This window comes from Lutra lutra, chromosome 12, assembly GCF_902655055.1.
Source record: "Lutra lutra chromosome 12, mLutLut1.2, whole genome shotgun sequence".
NCBI classification, from domain to species: Eukaryota; Metazoa; Chordata; class Mammalia; order Carnivora; family Mustelidae; genus Lutra; species Lutra lutra.
This window is the reverse complement of record NC_062289.1, coordinates 14,636,050-14,658,908: the sequence shown is the minus strand read 5'-3', so window position 1 is coordinate 14,658,908 and position 22,859 is coordinate 14,636,050. Positions and strand designations below refer to the sequence as shown.

At 48.3% G+C, this 22,859-nt stretch overlaps 1 protein-coding gene across 4 annotated transcripts in view; it reads right to left on the bottom strand.

Annotated features, from left to right (window-relative positions):
* Positions 1 to 22,191, bottom strand: part of RNF152 (ring finger protein 152) — a 78,538-nt gene extending 56,347 nt beyond the window's left edge. For 3 of the 4 annotated variants that reach the window (XR_007121955.1, XM_047697876.1, XM_047697875.1), the window contains exon 1: positions 21,819 to 22,191. The gene's annotated coding sequence lies outside the window, so the exon portion shown is untranslated. Of the gene's footprint in view, positions 1 to 20,462; positions 20,527 to 21,818 lie in introns of those variants that run through there. The other variant, XM_047697878.1, reaches the window with a different exon arrangement.
* Between the last annotated feature and the right edge of the window lie 668 nt (positions 22,192 to 22,859).

Here is a 22,859-nt window from a genome sequence, read left to right as displayed (position 1 = left end):
TCAACCTAAGGCAAGCCTCACCATATACCTTGTCAGGTCGTTATCTTTCCATTGCTCCTAAATCTTGCCCTGTCTGGGAAAGAAATCATTTGGAAATGCGGAAATATAGTTTTACTGGACCCACATGGGATTCTAATCCCCTGCTTTTAGGATTATAGAGGCTGGGGTGGGGGTGGGGGTGGGGCTCAGAGCTGGGCGGGATGTCTTCCGGGGCCAAATGTCCCTGCAGCCAGGACATGGCCTATGAGAGAAACAGGCTTTACAGATCAGTGTCTGAGGATGGGATTTATTATTGCAAATACACTCGTGGATGGCATTTTTAAAGATCTTCATGTCATACATTCCATCTGCTTGTGTTCCACACCACTTTTTTCTACTAAGTGACCTCATCTGCTGGGGCTTTCTTCCACCCAAGGCGGTAAGTGTGCAGCAATCCCTTTCACGTTCCCGGGGTCAGTCCCCTCACCCCTTGGCTCTTCACAGCCCGCCTCCTTCCCCTCCAGAAAAGACTCCCCAGCCCCGCCATCTGCCCTACTCCAGAGTCCAGCCAGGGTCTGTGTCTTGGCCAACAGCAACCCCAACCCCACTCCCTTTAAGTTTTGCTTTGGGATGTCACTGTTCCTTCTCTCCCTTTTTCCTTTTTTTCAGGATGTGGAAAGAAGAGTTCCTTTAAGGTTAAGCAAGAAGGAAAAAGGACCAGAGTCCTATTCTCCTGCCAGCATGTGTGTCGACCTCACTGCTTCAGATCCAAGAAAAAGAAAAGTGAAGCCAAAGTAAGGGGCCAGCTCCATCCAAGGCAGAACGATCTCCTCTGAACTGAGGGCCTCCCAGGCTTCGTGCCTTCATGCCTCCTGCCCTGGTTTTCGTGCTCAAGTCAGTCCTCCCGCCACCCCATCCCCAAGTCTTAGTGGAGCCCATCTGTCTGGAAAATGTAACAGCCTGTGGTCGTCGTCTTCACATTTCCTCCATCCGACCGGCCCACACCCCATCTGCACCTGCTTCCCAGCACCGCCGGCAGACACTTGGCCAAGCGATTAGCCACAACACCCTTACAGAGGTGATTGTGTTTCTCTTCATAAGGCGCTCACATTTTAGCAAAGGATTCAGGGACATAAAACCCAAAAAGGAAAGGAACTAATTTATAATGAATCGTCTATGTACCAGCTTCAGACCCCAGACACATCATTTAATTTCTCTGGGCCTGCCTCTGGCTCCTGCCTCAGACAGCTGTTCTGATACTTCAGTAAGTTAACATGTATGTTAACATGTATGTATGTAATACTTAAAACAGCACCTGACACCTTGCAAGGGCTCCACAAGCATCCATTTTATTAACCTTCACCACAATCTTCTGAAATAAGCACTACCAGTTTCGTCTTAAATGAGGACACAGAATGACTTGCTCAGGACCACAAGGCTGATGAATTAGCAGAGTAGGGATATAGCCCTCAGTCTACCAAGTGACCACAATCCCTGCTGTTTTCAACACACCACAAGGAATGAAGCTCTAATGGTAAAATCATGGACACTCTGCAGGCCTGTGCAGTGAGGGGTCCCGTGGAACGCTGATGGTGGACTATCAGAAGGAAAGCACCGGGCAGCTGAGGTGAGCATGGGATGATTTGACCAGAGTCCTGACCAGAGTTGAACACATGGTGTACACTGTCAAGGTTAACTCAAGGCCCACCTCTGAACCACAGACCTTGGTCTACCCATTTGCCTCCTTTAGGCTCAGCTTGTCCTGACAATAAAATGGGGCATAAAATTTACTTGGGGAGCATCTGGGTGGCTCAGTCGTTAAGTGTCTGCCTTCAGCTTGGTCATGATCCCAGGGTCCTGGGATCGAACCCCACTTTGGGCTCCCTGCTCTGTGGGAAGCCTATTTCTCCCTCTCCCACTCTCCCTGCTTGTGTTCCCTCTCTCACTGGGTCTGTCTCTGTCAAATAAATAAATAAAATCTTTAAAATAAAATTTACTTGGGCACTGCAAGCTCCTGACCCCTGGAGGTGTTCATGGCAGAAGAGAAAACCTCCTGTGAGGGAAATTCCAGAAAGGGAGTAAGTCCTACAGTAAGGAGGACAGCAAACCTGGGAATGTAAGTTACGTCCAACGTGAGAAATCGAGGATTCACTGAACAACAGGCTAGAGACGAACGATGCTTATTTAAAAACAAACAAACAAAAAACCCTGCTGGAGCCAAAAATACTACTAATGACTTCGATAATATCTGGTTAAAAATTCTTAATTAAGTCTGGGCGGTCTAATTTTTTAATCTCCAAAATATTCCTGAAAACTCACCTATTTCCATTATAGGTTACAAATCCATTATTAGGCCTCTTTCCTTTCTGGCTTGTTCTACATTTGAAAAGCATTGACTATTCCACTGAAGCGGACTTCCCTCAAAATAACCTCATTAGGGCGCCTGGGTGGCTCAGTGGGTTAAGCCTCTGCCTTCGGCTCGGGTCATGATCTCAGGGTCCTGGGATCGAGTCCCGCATCGGGCTCTCTGCTCGGCGGCGAGCCTGCTTCCCTCTCTCTGTCTCTCTGCCTGCCTCTCCATTTGCGATCTCTCGCTGTCAAATAAATAAAAAAAAATAAATAACCTCATTATTCTAGACTTGCACAATTATGTTACGGATATAATTACCACCATCATGATTCCAGGGCTATTTGTTGCGCCATAATTTCCAGATGAATTTCTGGTGTAGAAATAAAATAGCCACAATAAAATAATTAATTACAACTCCATTATGACAACAGCACAGAATGACCAAAATTAAAACTCTGAAAGTTTTAGTATTTCGTTTTTAATATCATGTTCATCTTTGTAGCCAGCAAATAATTACTATAAAGGCGCTCATTGTTAGTACGTTCTGTTTCTAACAGCACTGCTTTCTTGGTATTGGTACTTTTCCATAACTACTACTGCAAAGTTTTGAAAGACCGCTATATCGTGATGGTCTGAGTACCAACGTTACTACTAACCAGATTCAGGGTCTGTTTTTGGGTTTGGGGTTTTGGCTTATTTGTGGGGTTTTTTGTTTGTTTGTTTTTAGGATTTTATTTATTTATTTGAGGGGGAAAGAGAGAGAGAGTGAGAGAGCACAAGCAGGGGGAGGGGCAGAGGGGGAAGCCGACTCCCCGCTGAGCAGGGAGCCCCAAGCGGGACTAAATCCCAGGACCAAATCCCAGGACCCCGGGATCATAACCTGGGCTGAAGGCAGATGCTTAACTTACTGAACCACCCATGTGCCCCCAGATTTAGGGTTCGTATGTTCCTTCTACCCCTCGGGAGCATAATCTGGCCCAAGCCACTAAACTTCTCTAAGTCTCAGTTTGTTCAACCATAAATATGGGGCTTAAAACAGCACCTACTCCTAAATTATTGTGATAATTAGGTGGAGTAACTTTTACAGAGCTTACTAAATACTCTGGATTTAGTTACTGCCAGGTATAGTTAACAATTCTTTAACTTGTAAATTCAATTCAAAGATATTCAATATTTTAAATTTTACTCAAGGGGCGCCTGGTTGGCTCAGTAGGTGGAGTGTGTGACTCTTGATCTCAGGGTCATGAGCTTGAGCCCACATTGGGCGTAGAGCCTACTTAAAAAATAATAATAATAAAATAAGATTTTACTCAAAATGTTGTCACCTCCATTTTCTTCTTTTTCTGCCAATGTACTAAAGTGATTATCCAATAGTCAGTTATGACCATCAGCCCACCTGACACATTCTCTGAAGGACTAAGGTTCCCTTCTACAAGCCAAAGAAAGCAGACTCATTTTCTGAGACAATGGAATCGGCTAGAGCAAAGCGCAGGGCAGCAGATTCGAATTAATCAGCGCTGATTATACTAGAGTTTTTGAGGCCCTTGAGGCAGAGAGTGCATTAGTAAACAAACTTCACAAAAGGAAAACAAAACCCACTTCCCATCTTCAAAGTATTTTCCTTATCTATCTAAACGAGTAGTTTTATTCTGCATTATTTGTGACCATTCCTCACACCATACTACATGAATTCTGTCTGATTAATTTTAGACCTATAAAAGCTAATTTCAGGCCTCTACTACTGTTTTACCCATTTGGGGCTCCAAGTATATTTTGGTTCCTGAAAACCTACCCCCAACTTCTTACATGAAACCCAAAGGCCAAACTACAGGGCGATTTGCCCCAATACTATTCCCTCTCTGCTAGCTGCACAGCGCATTAACTGACCAGAGAGAAGAATCAATCAAGACCGTCAATATGTCTTTGGAATAGCCAAATAAAAAGGACACCAGTGGCAGGAACCACCATACTTCCCTAGCCAATACAAGACTCAGCCACCAAGATGCAGTGCCCCCCCACCCCCACCGAACCGAAGAAAACTTCCTGATGATACAGCCCTTAACCCACCAGTAGCACAAAGATACCACGTCCAAGAGAGTATGGGGGATATAATAAAGTGTGAGATCACTACCTTCTTTAAGGAGACTAAGAGCCAGTTAGAGATAGAAGATAACCGGTCATGACAACATTTACTGGTGAAAACAAATAAATAAGCCAGGTCCCTAGTAGGGTAGGCACAGCCCTCACGCAAGCCCCATCTGGCATCACTCAGCAGCCGGCCATCCCCGGAGGCCCTGCACTAGGTCTGCAAGATGGAGAAGACAGCAAAGGTCCCTTTCTCCTGTAATCATCGGGGATTTGGAGATGGGCCTTGGGCAGGGTACCAAAGAAAGAGTTAGGATCTGAACTGAGGGGTGAAGGGAGAAAAAAAAAAGGCACGCATCCTCAAGGAGACCACAGGAGGAAGGCAGGCCAGCCAGAGCACGCCCAGGGGCTGGTGAGTTAGAAACACACGGTCAGTTTGGGTGAGCGGAGCATCATCCCACCAGATTCCCAATATGCCAGGCAGGGCCCCTAACAGAACCCTCTCCATGCACAGTCTGCAAAATATCTCAAATGTCTTAAATCAAGGAGAAATCAGAATCAATCTGGGAAGAACAACTACAATTTAGCTCCACTAGAACATGAAGTCACATATTACCTTTTAGTTTTCAATACATGTTAAGTGTCCTCTGCTCCAGGAAACAACCGTGTTTTCCTTGTTCCTTCCTCCCTTTCCATCTCTGTCCTTTCGCGGACAGCTCTCAGAGCCTCTCTCTCCCCAACTTGGCAACATGGTTCAACCTCAGATTCACAATGGCCACCTGGATGTCGATTAGTCCCAAAGGCACAGCTCTGTCCTCTCTTCCAAATGCCATTCCAAAGAGAACTCTTGATTTCTCCAAATTTGGCTTTTTCCACATCATTTTGTCTTTGTTACTGTTATTCACCCTGTAACCCAGACTTGAAAACCTGTTTATCTCCCACCTCTCATTCAACTGATCTCCGAAATTCCACTAATTTTGTCCCTGAAATGTCTCTTGCATTCATGCATCTTTTCTCTCCCTGTGGCCCGCCTCCTGGGGTGCAGGTCTTTGTTACATCTTCTCTGGATCCCAATTGGTCTCCCCACCTTTGTCCTTCCCCATCCGCATCAACTGCTGCCAGATTAAGCTCCAAAAGCACAGCTTCATACCCACCTGCTCCCAACCCCCAAAACCATCATGACTTCCTACAAATAAATCCCAAAGGCCCCCTTCCCACCAGCTAATCTAACCCTTTTCCCCCCAGTCCAGCTCGCATACGCCACAGTCATAAAGCACTGTAGTCATAAAGCACTATTTGGTGTTCAGAAGACAAGATCTCCCCTCCCCTACCACCTTGCTGCTCTGCTGGAATGCCACTCCACTGCCCACGTGGCCAGATTACTCCCTACACTTCAGGAGCATCGCCAAATGCTACTTCTTGCATGAAGCCTTTTTAAATCCTTTAGCAGGAAGTAATCTCTCCCCTTCACACTCTAGTACCACTCATTTCATCCACTACCACCTGGCATGCGGTTCCTGGTGTGCTTGTGTCCTTACTCCTACCGAGGGGACCTCCTCAAGGAGCACCCCTGTAGGAAAATAATCAAACCAACATGCTAGGTTAGTACTTTCTTAGCAGGAACCATGGCGCCAAGAGTTATGGAAGACTCCAGAGCATCCATTGACAGCTAAATTGGGAAATTATGCTCCAACAATGCAAAAATAAAGCGATAATATCCGTAACTCTTTTTAACCATCATATACAGATGTTGGCTGAATTCATGAAAATACAGAACATCTCGGAGAAAAGGAGTCTCCTGAACAGAATGAGGAATGTAAGGCAGCACACGGATATATCTTACAGCCTCAACTCCAGAGCCATGTGGAGCTGAGTTCTTCTTTTTTTTTTTTTTAAAGATTTTATTTATTTATTTGACAGACAGAGAGAGATCACAGTAGGCAGAGAGGCAGGCAGAGAGAGGAGGAAGCAGGCTTCCTGCCGAGCAGAGAGCCCGATGCAGGGCTCCATCCCAGGACCCCGGGATCATGACCTGAGCTGAAGGCAGAGGCTTAACCCACTGAGCCACCCAGGCGCCCCTGGAGCTGAGTTCTAATCCAAGTTCTGGCATTCACGTACTTTGTGACCTTGGCATGTCATGTAGCCTCAAGTTCTTGTAGAGAAGCAAATTAAAATAGAGATAAAAAGTACCTTCCCCTTCAGACTGTAGTGAGAATAAGGCATGCACTATGCAAAACACTTAGAGCCTGGCATGTAACTAGTCCTATCCAGGTTAGCTGGTCTTATTATGATGCAAATGTTCTATATGGGGGAAGAAAACCCCACAAGAATCACAGACTTGGTAGTTAAGATGTCTAGCAGGATTTTTACTAGAAAGGAAGACTTTACCATCTTAGAATTGTCAGTCCACATTGGCTCTCTTCCCGACTGGGAGTCTCTGGCTGATTTGACAGGTGGGGTGAAATTCACGGGGCGGGGCGGGGCGGGGCGGGGCGGGGCGGGGGCAGTGGGGGGCGGGGGCAGAGCGGGGGTGGGGGCAGAGGGCTCTCTGTACCATGGAGTGAATGTTGTACAAACAGAGCAAGCACCCGGCCACTGAACCAGACACAACGCCTTCAGCCGTCAAGGCGCTCACGCACAAACAGCCATTGTCTCCCGCAAACAACCCAGCTGCTGTCACCCAGATGGGGGCCAAATGAAACCATGGGACTTAGGCATTTTGGTCCGTGGCTCTGTGTAGAGACAACCACAGATACGATTAATTGCTGCACAAGAAATCCAGAACTAGGCCCTGAATCTGGCCCGATAAGCAAGCTTTTGGGGTCAGATTTTTAAAGGACACGAATCCACGGCATCCAGCTGGACTATGCAAATATGAGTCTGCTTCAAGGCCCAGCACATCATACAGCGACTTATTAATTAATGGTGTGGGGAACAGCTGCGACTGCAGGGTATCCACATCTGTCATCCCCCTCCCCCAAAATGTGAAGATGCATTATACAAAAATCGCCACAAATAAACGACCTGAACCCAGACCACAGGCCCGCAGTCCCACACGGTGAAGTGAAATCTGCCAGGAAGTTGGAGGTTTTATCACTTTCTACTAAAATTATTTATAGCTCAAAATTGCTCGTTCTTCACATGTCAGAATTACCAGAGTAGTGGGATCCAAGCTCACATTTCTCCTCATCTTAGTTTCTGACAAAACCTAGAAATTAACCAGAACTATAGCACTAAGGCTGATGCCTTACAAGAACCAACAAAAATACTGTCCCTTTCTCCATGGCTAGAAGGTCTGTTTTTACTTACGACCTGGAATCCTGGCATGGCTGCTTCACCGAGGGGTCTCCATCCAAATGTCAGGGAAGGGGAGGCAGGGGAGAATGACTGTCAGAATAAATACCCCCAAATCTCAGCAGCCTAACGCCGCACATGGTTTAACCCCTTCTTCACGCTGCATTCCACTTCCGCTCGGGTGGAGGGGGGCGAGGGTTCTGCTCCACACAGTCATTCAGGCTTCTCCCATCCTGTGGCTTCTCCCACCTTGTGGCTCCATCACAGCCCAGGGCTTCGCAGTTCTCCCCCACCCCACCCACCCTGCAGGTGGCCAGCAGACCAGAAAGAGAGCAAATGTGGAAAAGGCCCTCCCCGCTTAGCTGCCTCTCATTTCCACACCGGCCCATGGGTGAGAATCAGTCACATGCCTCTGCCCCCCCGCCCCATGTGGAAAGTAGTCTAGTACAGTGGTTGTCAACACTGTGGAGGCAACTGTGACTCCCAGGAGACTGGCAATGTCTGGAAACATCTCTGTCCTAATGAGGCAACTGGCACTGAGTGCGTAGGGTCCAAGGGTGCTACTGAACACCCCACGGGGCACAGGTCAGTCTCCCCGCAACAAAGACCCATCCAGTCCCAAATCAACAATGCTGAGATTGTGGTAAGCATCCAGCCACTCCCCCCCCACCACAGGACATGTCAATGCTCAGGTCTACCGCCATCTGTCACTAAGATACACTCTCATCAATCCCAAGGAATCCACATTTCAAGTTTGTTCATTCATCCTCTTGTTTGTTCCTCCATCCATTCATCTGAATTCCTGAACAAGACAAGGTCCCTGCAGTCAGAGAATTCTCCAGTGGAGCAGGGAGGCAACCAGAGGTAAGTACGATTAAAAAAGAACAAATGGAAGGAACACTAATTCTTCCTCACAGGGTTGGAGGAGAATCCATAAAGCAGACAGAATGGGAAAGAAGTCTTGAAGGAAGCAGATACTTACAGCTTTCCATGGAGACAAGGCATTTTTGTGGGAAGGGGGAAGGCATTCCAGGAAGAGGGAACTCCATGAACAAAGGAATGGCAAGATGAAAGGGTAGGACTTACTCCCTTTTTGGTGTGGGGCAAAACAGTAACAAGGGGAGGAGGGCTCGCCCACCAACGGCCATTGTAAGAAATGCTTTTTTGTTTGAACAATATTTTTTAGTAGAGTATTCATGAAAGTCTTAAGCTCCCAGCTACGCACACTGGCTTTCAGTCAAGTAGCCCTTCAAGAAACAATTCCCACCACCTAACTGCATAGAAACGTGTCAGCACAGGGCAGAGCTCAGAGAATAGTCGGAAATCGCACTGCAAATTTCCCAGCAGAACTCATCACCGACTCTTTCAAACCGCACAGCCCCAAAGTCACCATGAGACTGATTCAGGGAGATGCGGACCCAAATCATCCATCTTTGTTCCCAGGGACAGAAGCGTACAGGAGTCAGATCGCTTCCTGAGTTATACCACACTGAACCCATTTTTTAAAAAGGACTTAACTGCTTTTTTCAATCCTGAATCCCAGCTGTGGATGTGGCTCCCAGGCTGGGGGTTAAGAGCAGACCCCACAGGCTCCGTATCCCAGCTCTGGCATAAACTCGCCGTGTGACCTTGGGCAAGTCCCCTAACTTTCCAGGATCCACTGCCTCTCAGAAAACATGCTTAAAGCAGTTAGCACTGAGCCTGAAACCTATAATACATGTTATCTGCTATCTCTGTACTAGAGTTATTCCCCCCAAGCCCCCACCCCAAGAAATGCACTGTGGAATCCAACAGTTTGGGAAGGAAAACAACAGATAAAGTTCCATGTCATTTTGTAAAACATGCATTATTAATAACAATGTCAATTTGCTTCGGACAAGATCCTTCTTTTTTTTTTTTTTTAAAGATTTTATTTATTTATTTGACAGACAGAGATCACAAGTAGGCAGAGAGGCAGGCAGAGAGAGAGAGAGAAGATGAAGCAGGCTCCCTGCGGAGCAGACAGCCCAATGTGGGGCTTGATCCCAGGACCCTGGGATCATGACCTGGGCCGAAGGCAGAGGCTTTAACCCACTGAGCCACCGAGGCGCCCCGGGCAAGATCCTTTTAATTACGAAGTCAATACCACCATGTAAACACCAGTTTTCCTTCATTTTGAAGCTAAAATTGAGTCTAAAAAATACCACACTCTTACATAATTATTTACCCCCTTATTCGCTTAACTCACTTTTCTTCCCTCCAACTGTTGTCTCTCTCTCTCCTTTTCTCATTTTCACTGTGATCAGCTCTGGGAAAACAAAGTGTATTTAGCTGTTAAGTACTATAGATTATATCGAACAACACCAGTCACCTAGCACTAAAAAGCCTCATAAAAGGAAGAAATTTGTTTCTTTACAAGTCAGAATCTCGAAGGAGGAGTTAAGCTGAGGGAGGTGAACTCCAGAACGCAGAGGAGCGTCAGCCAGAGCCCAGCGGCCTCCCCCTCTGCCTAGAATCACGGTGAACACCCCACTCCTGGGGGGGTCCTAGGTGAACACAGGCGAAGCCCCAGTCCCCTTTACTCATAGGCACCAGTGAGTCAAATGGCGCTGCCCTTTGCGGTAAGTCAAGGACAAGGAACAAAATGAAAGCCAAGGCGACCAGATGACCGAGGCTGAATTCCATTTACACTTCAAAATTGATTATCATTGCCCTCCTAATTTACAAGGAATTCTAAGTTGTCTGGACAGCATCTCTTTTTCAATTTCCATTCCAGACTGGCCTTGATTCCTGAGAATGTTATTTTAAGGAGCACATTAAAAAGAAGCTTTGGCACCTCCACGAACAGGTTCCACAAATAAGACCTAATAAATCTGGGGTAAAACTTCACATATTCTTTTTAACCTCTTCGTAAAGACATTTTTTCTCGAAAATCAAAGAACTTCTTGTTGGGAAGAATGACGGCCCTAAGATGCAATTCTCAAACACCGCAGTTTATTACTGTAACATAAACTCAAGGTGTGTGTGAATGATTAATTTTGGATAGCTCTGACTCTGCTGTTGGAAAAAAGTAAACGAGTGATTCTCCAAAAAACAAAACAAAACAAACAAACAAAAAAACACTAACTCTTTGAACTAATATTTAACATTTGCGTGTAGAAATAGGGCAATTATAGAATGCATTTTGGGGGCGCCTGGGTGGCTCAGTGGATTAAAGCCTCCGCCTTCAGCTCAGGTTATGATCGCAGGGTCCTGGGATTGAGCCCCTCATCAGGCTCTCTGCTCAGCGGGGGGAGCCTGCTTCCCTTCCTCTCTCTCTGCCTGCCTCTCTGCCTGCTTGTGATCTCTGTCAAATAAATAAATAAAATCTTAAAAATAAAATAAAATCTTAAAAAAAAAATAAAATGCATTCTGCTTGCCTGTAAGTTTCCCCTTCTGTAGACAAACCATTTACCTTTTTCTCAGGTGAAGCAACAGACCCTGAAGAAATCTGGCTTATCAGGAACCAAAATGAGTATTTCTCAGAGCCATGGTGATTACCCAGGAATCTGAGTTGAAAGAGTGACGTAAATGTCTAGCAATTGCCCTCAGGTGCTCTGTGCCCGGGAAGGGGGGGGGGGTCTACAACTAGCAAACTAATTACTGTTTTGGTAATTTGCTGCAGGTCCTAACATCCCCAGATAAATAGTTACACTTCCCAAGAAGAAACAGAACACAAAGGGTTATCACTGGAGGCATCGGCTAAAGATCAGAAAAATCTGTGGCTAATCCAAGGGCCTTATCAGTTGCCATCAACCCCATGTGTTAGTAATGGAGATTCAGAAAGAGAGAATGCAGACAAATTGGCCCCCAGGCTTCCAGATACCCCACTCCGGAGGCAGGAGCTAGGCCTCCTTCCCTTCCCAACCCCCACTTGGAATGAAAAGACTCATCAGGAAATCGCTCCCTTAACTCGAGGAAAGCACAGGGCAGCGGGTGCACAGGCACTCGATCACACTACAGTTCTGTGCACAACATGCGCACGTGCCAGAAGCATCCGAGCGTCAAACAAAAGACTCATCGGCCGGTGTCATGTGGTTCCACCAAGAAGAAGCACAACAAACAGTCAAGAGAAGCAACAGCTCATACACTCCAGGTCGCAGCACAAGGGACCCAGAGAGGATAGAAGGTTGTGCATTTTCAAGGAACCCATCCGAGGGCCCAGACTGAAATCCTGCAAGATCAGCAACCCGGCCCTGAACTGGAACCCAGCTCTCAAGGTCATTTCCCAAGATTAAACTGCACCCTTCCTTCAACAAGTATTTATTAAATAGCCACTGTGTACCAAGCCCTGTGCAAAAAAACCCTTCCAGGCACAAATATTACAACTTAAAGAGCATTTTTAATAGATCCCGTTAACTTTATAGCTCTATCGTATAGGCTAGTTGCCTTTCTTGCCTGTACTAAAGAGATCTCTTCTTTAATAAAAATAACAGCAATAATAATAAAGATCCTATTCCAAAAAGCACATTCAGAAAGAAAAGGACTGACAAAGCCAACGGCCTTCTGCAGGCTTATCCAGGCCAGCTCTCTGCTGCCTCTCTTCTGAGGACGGCTGCCTCTCCAACCACGGGAAATGTCCACAAAGCCTGCTTCAGGGAGAACAAAAAAACAGACAAGGACAGGACCCTTCGGTAGGGTGACCAAGTAATGCTGGGCTTCCTGGGGCCTTTCTGGTTTTGAAAACAGAAAGTCCCTCACCCGGGGTATCCTCTTAGTCCTGGACAAGCTGAATCGGTGGATCATCCTACCTCCCAAGAAACCAGACCCTGGAAACCAGACCCTTCCTTGCCTGGCCTGGGAAGACTGAGGTCACCGGAGAAAGGAGGCTGGTGCTCTTGAAGGAAGGCCGACTGCCTGTGAGCTGTCCCAGAGCCTCTCTGCTTCCTCCAGCCTCCTCCGAGAAGGTCGATCATCCTAAACTCCACACCATTTAGGCAAAGCTCTACAAAGACTCTCCAATGATAAGACTCGAACGCCATGACATATGAAGCAAATCCTCATAAAAATGCCAGAGGCCATAGGTATTTGGATGTGGTTATCTTCGTGGCTAGTTCAAGAGCTTCTGCAGCGTAAAGCACAACTGTTCATCCCGAGATTTCCAGATTTCAACACAACTGGTGGATGGCAGATGCCAAGTAAAAGGGACAGTAGTAACAGCCGCCATTAATGTAGCATTTACGATGCACAGGCCAACACGCTAAGCACCTTATGCAAATGAACTAACTTACTCTCGAATAGCTCAGTGAGGTTGACTGTCCTCCATTTTCCAGACAAAGAAACCAAAGCTCAGTCAGACCTCATTTACTCAAGATCATTAAAGGCAGAGCCAACACCTGAACCCAAACCCATCTTGCTTCAAATATGCCATGTTTTTAATCACTCAACTGACTTAGGATCAGGTAAGATGGGTATGTATGGTAATGGATCAAGAATTGAGGGGGATGAGTATCAGAAACATTTCTTTTATTCTGTTGTCCCCTTTTAGCTTCGCCACTGCAAAAAGAAAAAAAAAACCGCAAATTAATTACAAGTTAAGTTTGTACATTAAGCTAAGGCAAGGGTTTTACTTAGAACTGCGCAGAATTGTGCCTAGCAAATGGCAGGAACTTATTTGAATAAATTTAATAATTTAATACAATTTTATACCTAATACAGGGTTTACGCCATTGATTCTCAGTGTTTCAAATGCTATTTTACCCATCACCAGAGGTGGACAGATGGATTCTGTTTCTCAGTAGTTAGGTTTCTCAATCGTCAATGTGATGGAGTAGGACCAAATGGACAAGTGCTTGCCCCACGTAAAGATGGCTCTCTGCCTATACGGTTGAATAAACTATCACTCGCTCACTCACTCACTCACAATGACCGTTGATCCTTATGTCACGTGCAACAAAGGGGCAAATTCTCCAAAAAAGGTACAGAGATCTATCCACATTCTCTCCACTTTTAACCTCGTATCAACCTGCAAGGAAGCAATTTACAAACCTACCCCAGAGCAATACAACTGGAAAAGAATATCACACCAAATACTTTGTTTTTTGAGACACTGATCTCAGCTCCATTCATTAGCCCTCAAACTGAGAACATTATTTTGATGTTAATGTATCCATGGCCATTTTCTCCAAGCAGCTAAACACATTTCCTCTTTCATAATAACACTACCCATAATGATCAAGCATTCCAAGGGTTAGAGTTTCCATCACGTGAACGAGTATTCCAAAATCAAAAGAGAAGAGCAAACCAGATGTCTATCCCAAAGGCACTTATGGCTACAAGCTAATTACGAAGGGAGACATGGCAGCCTGGACAACAGTTGCCCACTATGGTCAAATCCAAACTGCTTCTTGAGACTGTGGGGTAGCCTTGAGATCATGGGATTTAAGTTTTCTATGTCCCCTGAGAAGATGTTTTTGTGTGTACTCTTGTTGTGCTGGAAGAAGCGGACAAACAGAAGCTGAGAAACAGATTACCAATAACAATTCCTTTTGTTAGAGTGACAACCCTCAATGAGAACATTTACTTCCCAACCGCTGAAATGCACATGAAGCCTGGCAACTCTAATTTGATTCAATACTTAATCATTATTAATGCAAGTAGGGGAAACTCTTAAAAATAAGTTTCCCTCAGGCTCAGCTGGGCTTCCAGTTCTTGGCTTCAGTTCAGGACATGGTCTCGGGGTCCTGGGATCGTGCTCTGTGTTGGGCTCTGCGCTCAATGGGGAGTCTCCTTCTCCCTCCCTCTCTGCTCCTCCCCCACCTCCACTCACACTCGTGCTCTCTGCTCTCTAACAAATAAAGAAAGTCAATCAGGAAAAAAAAAAAAAGTCTGTCTTCTTAACTTCCTTTAAGTCTAAGGCCAAAAGCATCTATAATTCCTTTATCACAGTAGGTCAAAATCATTTCTGGGCTGTCAAAGATTCATCAATGATTGAGTATGTATTGAGCCCTTATGTTGCACTAACGTGGGGAATACAAAATAGGTTCAAACCTCATCCAGTATTCATCTCTAAGGAGCTTGCAAGAGAAATGAGATGTTGCTGGTTTCAGTCCCTACATCCACCAGCTCCAAGGCCCCCTTGGAGGAAACTGTACTCCTCACCCTCTCCACCAGCTAAGCAGTGACTGGAAAAATCCCATTCTCATCCTGGGATATCTTTTCAGTACATCGCCCTTTATCTGAACTAGCTCGAGTGGGTTTCTGTTCTTTGGGATTAAAAAGAAAGAAAAAGACTAGGGTGCCTGGGTGGCTCAGTCAGTTAAGCACCTACCTCCAGTCATGAGCCTAGGGTCCTAGGATCGAGCCCCGCATTAGGCTCCCTGCTCAACGAGGAGTCTGCTTCTCCTTCTGCACCTCCCCTCTACTTGTGCTCTCTCTCTCTCTGGCTCTCTCTCCTCTCAAATAAAAAAAAAAAGAAGAAGAAGAAGAAGAAAGGAAAGAAAAAGACCCCTCCATCTTAGGTGATAATACAAGACCATCTATGATAAGTGTCCTTTGTAGAATGAATGAACGTTAAATGAAATGAGGGATGAATGCGATTTTGCCAGGGAACTTTGCAGGAGTGAAGAAGGATGGCTATGGGCTAAAGTGACAGAGTTAAATGTTTTAGAAGAGTTAAGAGCCAAATCACACCTTGAGTGACATAGTATAGGGAGAGGACATTGCAGGCCACAGAATATTCCAGAATTTTAAACAGGCTATGCAAAACATTTCAGGGACTAGTGGGTTCACCATCCCAGCTAATCTTAAACTCAGACTTGAGTCTAGGTGGGGAAAGTCTTAAAGGGAAGAGTAAAATATATGAATTTCATCCCCAAAAGACAGAAGCCACCGAAAAGTATTAAGCAAGGGAATGAACACCTAAAATGGCCTACTGTCCTAAGGGTACCAGCATTTTTGTCATATGGATTGGGGTGGGAAAGCCAGGAGGTAAGGGTACCCACTCTTACAGTCCAGAGAGAAATAAAGTCCTCCACTGGGAGACGATAGTGAAGACAGAAGTGAAGGGAGGCAGGGAACTGTCACTAAGGAGGGACAGTCCATCTGTTCATCAACAGAATCCAAACATTCATGAGAATGCTCCCTATTTCCACGGTATCTGTCAAAGCTTTTGCCAAAATCTCATCAGTGACCAGAGAACGTCAGTGGGGAGTATACTAAGTGTGTGCTTATCTGGATTTATAAACAGAAAGCGAGGCAGAAAAGTTACATTTCCTTGGGACGTAGGCAGGAAGGACGAGAAAGCAAGCACGGGCACAGAACATGGAGCCCAAGACCCAATTCAACAGGTCTCTGCCCCTCCCCGCGGCATTTGATCAATGCTGTCCCTGCATGAAGTCTGGTAGCCCAGGGAGCCTGTGTGATGTCAGAGTAAGTTTTAACCTGCAGGATGTTTGCAGTGAGCAGGAATGAACAAATCCAGCGGCAAATAAGATACCACGCTCTATTCACGCCCTCTGCTCCCCGTAGACCACAAGGAGCCCCCTACACTTCTACAAAAAATGTACTCCAGGCCTCAGCAGCCATAGAGGGTCTAGGCCAGAAAACCACAGGCTTCAAGGACCACCCAAAGGAGAAACAGTCACACACAAACTGCTTGCTGCTGGCCTTAAGTCTTCCAGTGACAGTAAGTCAACCAGAAACCAAAAATCCTTAAACATAAGAGTAATTTCTTTTATCTAAATGGTGATTTCAATCACGAAGGCAGACTCCTGGAGTCCGGGCAGCTCACAAAGCCAAAAAGCCAGCAGGGATGGAGCAGGAAAACCCACGCCCTCCTCCCTTCCAGCTTTCTCGACATTTCCACAGCGCCCGGGGCCAGGCATCCCATTCACTCCACAAGTGTCCTCTACCTGGTCCACGGACTAATTATGAAATTAACTAAGTGGTGGGCACTCAGAGGCCAAAGAAAACACAGAAATGTGTTCCGGAGCTTCCCAAATGTATTTCGAGACTAGTCCCTCAGGACTTCATTTTCCCTCTTGCCGGGTCTGTGTTCGCCCTCAGCCCAACCCCACACACCCTGGTGGGTTCCTGAAGGTTGTGGACGGGCTATATTTGGTTCTCCCTTCAGGCTTCTCAGCCACTCATTTCCCACTTTCCCTGCCTTTGGGTGCAACACTGTGTCACTCAAGGGAAGCAAAGGGCAGCCTCTGAATTCTTAGGCTAACACTGATGTCCCCTAGTCACTGTGACTCAGGGGCCATTTCACCATATCACCTGTCTAGGGAGAGCTTTTTATAAAAAATGACTTCAGCAAGCGAGGTGATTACTGAGCCAGATGCAATACAAAATATTTTGTTAAATTTCACACATATGCCGAAGGTACTTCTTAAATCCTAAAAATTCTAATCCATGCATGCATTAATCACAACATGAACAAAGATATTTTGAGGAACCAGCGCTTCTGACAGCAAAATCTCTCTACAAGCCTCCAATTACTTAAACTCACTGCCCCTTGTGCACCCAACTGTTTTGAGGGACAATGCAACAAGGCAGGCTTTAAAACTTACCACCCTCTTTGTCAACATGGTTGCTGATGGGAGCATGAATGTCCCAGAACTCTCTAGGTGTTCTGCTGGTCCCATGACCAGAAAATGTTGCTCATCCAAAGTGCTTTTTCTAAACCTCAGAGTAACAAAGGGGTAACCCAAGGCCGCCCTACACACATTCCTGCCCCCTCGAAGTCATCTCTAGGGCCCTGCAATCTTTGCTATGCGAGGCCACCCCCTATGTGACTCTAGGCCCACCGCCACTCCTTTCCTACCCAGGCTGTTCCAAACAAACTCAAGAAGTCTTAGACAAGAGGCAGATGGTGAGGGAGAGAAAGTCTGTAAGTAACAGCTCTCTGTTACATAATGCTAAGCACAGAACCTCCTAGAACTAGCCCTAGAACCATCTCCAAACCTATCACATCAGAATAAACAACTACTCAAAACAGGCAACAAGAGAGAACATTATGGTTTTTTTAATTTGATGGTCAGTGTACAATCATATCATAAATATAATACCAATGCATCAGTAAATGCCATGTGGGGGTACAACCAGATTCTTTAAGGTATTTTTCATTCATTCTTTCAACTGATACTCTTATAACACCCAATGTCTACAAAGCATGAGCTAGCCCCACAGAAAGACACTTTGTAACCTCATCTGGGCCACAGCACCTGTGGAAGTCATTGGTGATCACTCGCCGCTACCCCTTTTTCAGATTTCGCCTTTTTCAAGACAAGAGATACTGAACTATGGTTTCAGTGGGGTTCTAGGACAAGTTCTGGCCAAAGCAATCTGAGTCACTTCTGCGCCCAATCGTGTCATTAATACAATGAGATCCTCTAGCTTCCTTTCCAGGACTGCACACTCAAGATCACACCTGCATCAGTTTGTGTCTTCAGGTGACTAAGACGAGCAGAGCCAACACCTGCTGACCACGCCGGACACACTGCACGGGAAAGAAAGAAACTGTGTTTAACCCCTGAGATTTCGAGGTGATTTCTTCCTGCCCCATAACCTAACCTAACTTGCCAATATTATCGCTGTTTTAAAACAGAGAGAACCCTGCAAAAGTTCCTCTCCCCATCTGTTTTCTAAATCACGTAATACCAAAAAAGCAGAGTTTGTTTCAAACTTCAAGTCCTTCTTTCAAATGTAGAGGATGCAGACAGGACAGACAAGTTCAAGCAACTTGCAGGGAATAAGGAATGAAACAGAATAACCTTTCAACAATGGTGAGATCTAAACATTCGTGTGGAACTCAGCTCAAGAGTTTAAAGCCTATGAAAAAAAGGTCACCTTCTGACAACAGGTCCAGTCACTTATGAAGTAGTGATCTCTCCAATGAAAGAGGCATTCAATGGCCATAAGCTCCTCCCTCAGAAGTCCAATGCCACCCTTTGTTCCTCTTTCTTTAGCTTCCATCCAACTTAATTAAAATCAGGTCTTCCATAAGCTTCCTGAAGGTGGCTCATCTTTAGGTCTCCAGACAGTCTCCCCACCCGCCCCACCCCCCTTGGCATTTTTCACAGAGACTATTATTTATCAGGTGCTCGATCAACATCTACTGAATTGAATTAGAGGGAACACTGTAGAAAGGCCTTGGGCACTGGAGGCAAAGGTTGGTCTAATAACCCTCTAGGGTCCCCCACGCCACAGTTAAACACACTACTGCAGACATCTGGGGCTGGGGAGCCTCCACCTCAAGAAAACAAAATAAGCATCAATATAACACTTTATTATGATTTATTACCACACAGCGCTTAAAACCACAGTACGCCGAACACTGCACTGTGGCTATCTTTGTTCTTGGACGTGCATTTACATGTGCAGGCAGCTGTTCTCCCGTATGGAATTCTGTGTGTGAGGTATTTATTTTTTCTATTAAAAAAAAAAAAAACCCACACCCTTTGTTTCTATTGCATTATTACACTCCTTATTATCCCATCACGTGGCTTCTCCTCTTGCAGGAACACAGCACACACCCTGCGTTATTTTGCTGACATAAAAATTACTTGTCAAAATCCCTCTATCCTGGCACCATTACGAACCTGATCTTCCCAAAGCAGTGGCCTTTGTTCCAGCTGGGACCAGATACCTCCCTTACTTTTCCTGGTGATTCCCAGACGCTCGAAGTACAAGGATACATGCCAATTGTCACTGACGTTTGCTTAAAGTCACCTTTCAAAACTACCCTAGAGGTGAATGACAAATCCTTCAAGTTTTTCCATTTTATTTTTCAAGGGATTTGGAGGGGAGGGGAAAGGTGATGGCGGAATCTGCCACAGACAGTGCGGGTACAGCTGTAGCTCAAGAGAGCTTGGGCCCTCAGCAATGTCTTCTTCCTACGAGATGAACCTTGAGGCCACCTCCATAACCACTCTTATTCTCTGCTTCTCTTGCAGGATGCCAGGACTCTGCCCTCTAGGAGACAATGCCAATGCCAAGGTGATCTGAGGCGTCTGAAGGTTACATTTTCATTGAGCCCCGTCAAGATAACCCCAGATTTCATTAGGTTGACACCAGAACAGAGCTATCCTTGGAAAGAAAGGAACAGGCCAGAGTTTTTGGAAAAGAACCAAGCACCTAAAGATAAAACGCAGACTGAGAACCTAATGGTTCACGGCTATGTAAATGGAAACTTAACTAAAGCGCCCTTTCTCTGTTCTCTTTCTGCTCTGCTCCCCCAACTGCCCTCCGTTCCACCTCCCAGGAACTTACTGCTGGCATGTCCCTCCTGATATTGCAAACACTATTACAATGAAGGCTTGCAAGAGAGACATAATTTCCTAAGAAGGTTACTACATTTGACCAATGCCCTAATTGAGCACTGGTCAAATTTACAATCAGCCTCATAATGATACCTTTTCAACAAGCAATATCCACGAACAGACTGAAGCCAAAATATATTACTACAGATAAGAAAGCAGGCATCTATCCAAACCCCACGTTCAGATACAATTGCCCATGTACTGAATATATCAAAATTCCCATCCATGGAAACCCGGGGGGAATTGATTCAACCCCAAAGGCACCCTGCCCTCAACGACTTCTTGCAAAGGAAGGTTTCAAGTCATTTGCAATTTCTCAGAACCAGGAGTTAGCAGCAGCCCCCCACGGCTCTGCCACACAGACAGCAAAGGAATGGTGTGATGCAGAAACCCCCCGGTCGGCCCCGTGCAAACACTGTTGGCCCCAATGACCCACAGACACCCAGGCGGCGACCCAGACTGCTGGGGGTTACCTGAATCTGTCATCAAGTCCCTTTCACCCCCTTCTGCGTGATGACATCAAGTGGAAATGGTACGCGTTTGGGAGGCAAGAGGCTGACAAGCAGGAAGCACAACTGAGCCTGAGCTTTGTTCAGCCTGCAGTGAAAGACGCGCAGGAAGGGTTAGACTCGCGCAGCAGAGAAAGAAATTCAAGCACCCTCCCCGGCCGGCGGCGGCGGAGTGGGTGCGCTGCTGGGAGGTGGAGGGAGGCGGCGGAGGTGTGGGGAGCCCGCCAGCCGCGGAGGGGGCGTAACGCTTCCTAATTGTCTCTATAGGATAAATACCCCCTCCCCCCACTCCGCTGCAGTCTCCCCCGCCCCCAAGTTCTCCTCCGGTGGCAGAGCTTCCACCAGCAACTGTGACCCCTCAAAAGAGAAAGAAACACGAGAAGGCGTAGAATAACATCTCGGGGCAAAAGACACACTGGCAAAATATACTAGTCAACCGGGTTCTCGGGGAATGCGGGGCGCCCGGTCACCCGCCCAGACAGACACACCGGCGCTGCATTTGCGAGCATCCTTTCCCTCGCCCCCGTCCGCCACCTCATCAAGTCCCTGTCACTGTTTAGCCGATTTCTCCACTCTTTCCAAAACCGCGCAGCGCTCCCCCCGCCCCACCCCCACCCTAAGCGGGATCGGGGACCGCCGCCTCGCGTGCAGCGTCCCACGCGTCCAGCCTGCTTTGTCCTGCCGCTGCCCTTCCAGGAGCAAGCGCCCCAGGCACGTGGGTCCGCACAAAAGACCCCCACCATCTGGCCCGCCACGGCTCCCTCTCCTCCCGAGAGGGGTCCCGGGGCCGCGGAGTGGCGCGCGAGGGCAACTTCTGGGGATGGGGACCTCGCTCGACAAGGGGCTTGCTAGGGGGCCGTCCGGGGTGCGTGCGGGGTCGGGGCGCAGCCGGGGCGCGCGCGCACGTGCACCCTCCTGGGCCCGCGCGGCGCGGGCACCAGACCCGCTCCCTCGGACTGGAGCTCCAGGGGGCATCCGAGGACTCGGCGGAGCGGCCGACAGCGCCGCTCCCCCGCCCCAGCCGCCAGCCCAACTCCGCCAGCGCTCCGGCGAAACGCAACTCCAGGGACCCCCTCCCCGGCGCCCCGGGACCGCCCCGCTGTGCGCTGCGCTCCCCTCCCCGGGACCCCTGCGGCCCGCCACTCCCATCCGCTGCCCAAAAGAAGCCCCCCCAACACACCAGGCGGCGGCTCCCCTTCCCCGCTTCCCTGGCTCCGGGCGCGGCCGCGGTGGGGGCGAGGGCATCCATCCCTTCGCGCCCCTCTCGCCACCCTCGACCCGGGAGGGGCAGAGCCAAGAAACAAACCGAAAGTCACCGACCTCTCTCTGCAGCGGGCTCCGGCGCTCCCTACGGCGGCGGCGGCGGGAGCATTGCGGGGTGGTCCCGGCGAGCCCGCCACCCGCTCGGCCAGACGCGCGAGGCGGGCTGCGGGGCCGGCGCGGGAGGGGAGCGCGGCGTCCGCGCCTGCAGCCTGGGCTCCCGGCGCGGCCCTTCGGGAGGCGCCCCACCTGCCCGCTGCCCTCGGCGCTCCCGGTCGGACACCGCCGCCAGGCGCTCGGCTCCGAGCGGGAGCTTTTTGTGTCACCGCCCAGACTCAGGCACCGAAGGGGGGTGGGGGCGGGAGGCCGGGCTCTGCTCCCCGCGGCACCGCCCCTCCCCGGCGGCTCCACCTCCTCCAACCCTCCCCCCCACCACGGCGGCCGGTCCTGGACGTCCGTCTGTCAGTCCGGAGTCGCACCCCCGCCGCCCGAGTGAGGAGCTGCCCACCCTGGCCCGCGCGCTCCCTAGGCCGTGCCCCAAGTGCCCAACCTGGGTCGGGACCTCGACGTTGTCTCTGCGCCGCGCGCGGTGGGGGGCAGGGGAGGGGGGGTACCTGAGCGGCGATCAGGTGTGAGACGAGGCCGCGTTCGGCAGGCGGGAGGTCAGGGGCTGAGGCGGGGGCCGAGGCCGGAGGGGACGGGCGTGCGGCTCGCCACAGGGGGACCGAGCCGGGGAGTTGATACCGTCGCGTTTCCAGAAACTGCCCTGGCATCCGCGTCGCCGCAGGTACTTCTGGCTGCCGCTAAAAGTTCACGTAATCCAAGCAGGGATCGATCCTACTTTTGTGGAAGGGAAGACGCTTCCAGAGCAGCCCGAACGGATACCCCACCACCTGGCTCCCTGGGAGGGGGTGCAGGGGAGGAGGCGGGGGTTGGGAAGAGCGAGGTGCAAATGCTGAGGGTTCCATGACAGGTGCAAACCACCGCGGCCCACCTTATTCTCCACCTTGAAACCGAACTTCTATCCTAGGGAACATGTTTAGCATGACTAGTTCCTCCAAGAAAATATGAAGACCGTCTCTTGCCTCTTGGGTTGACTGC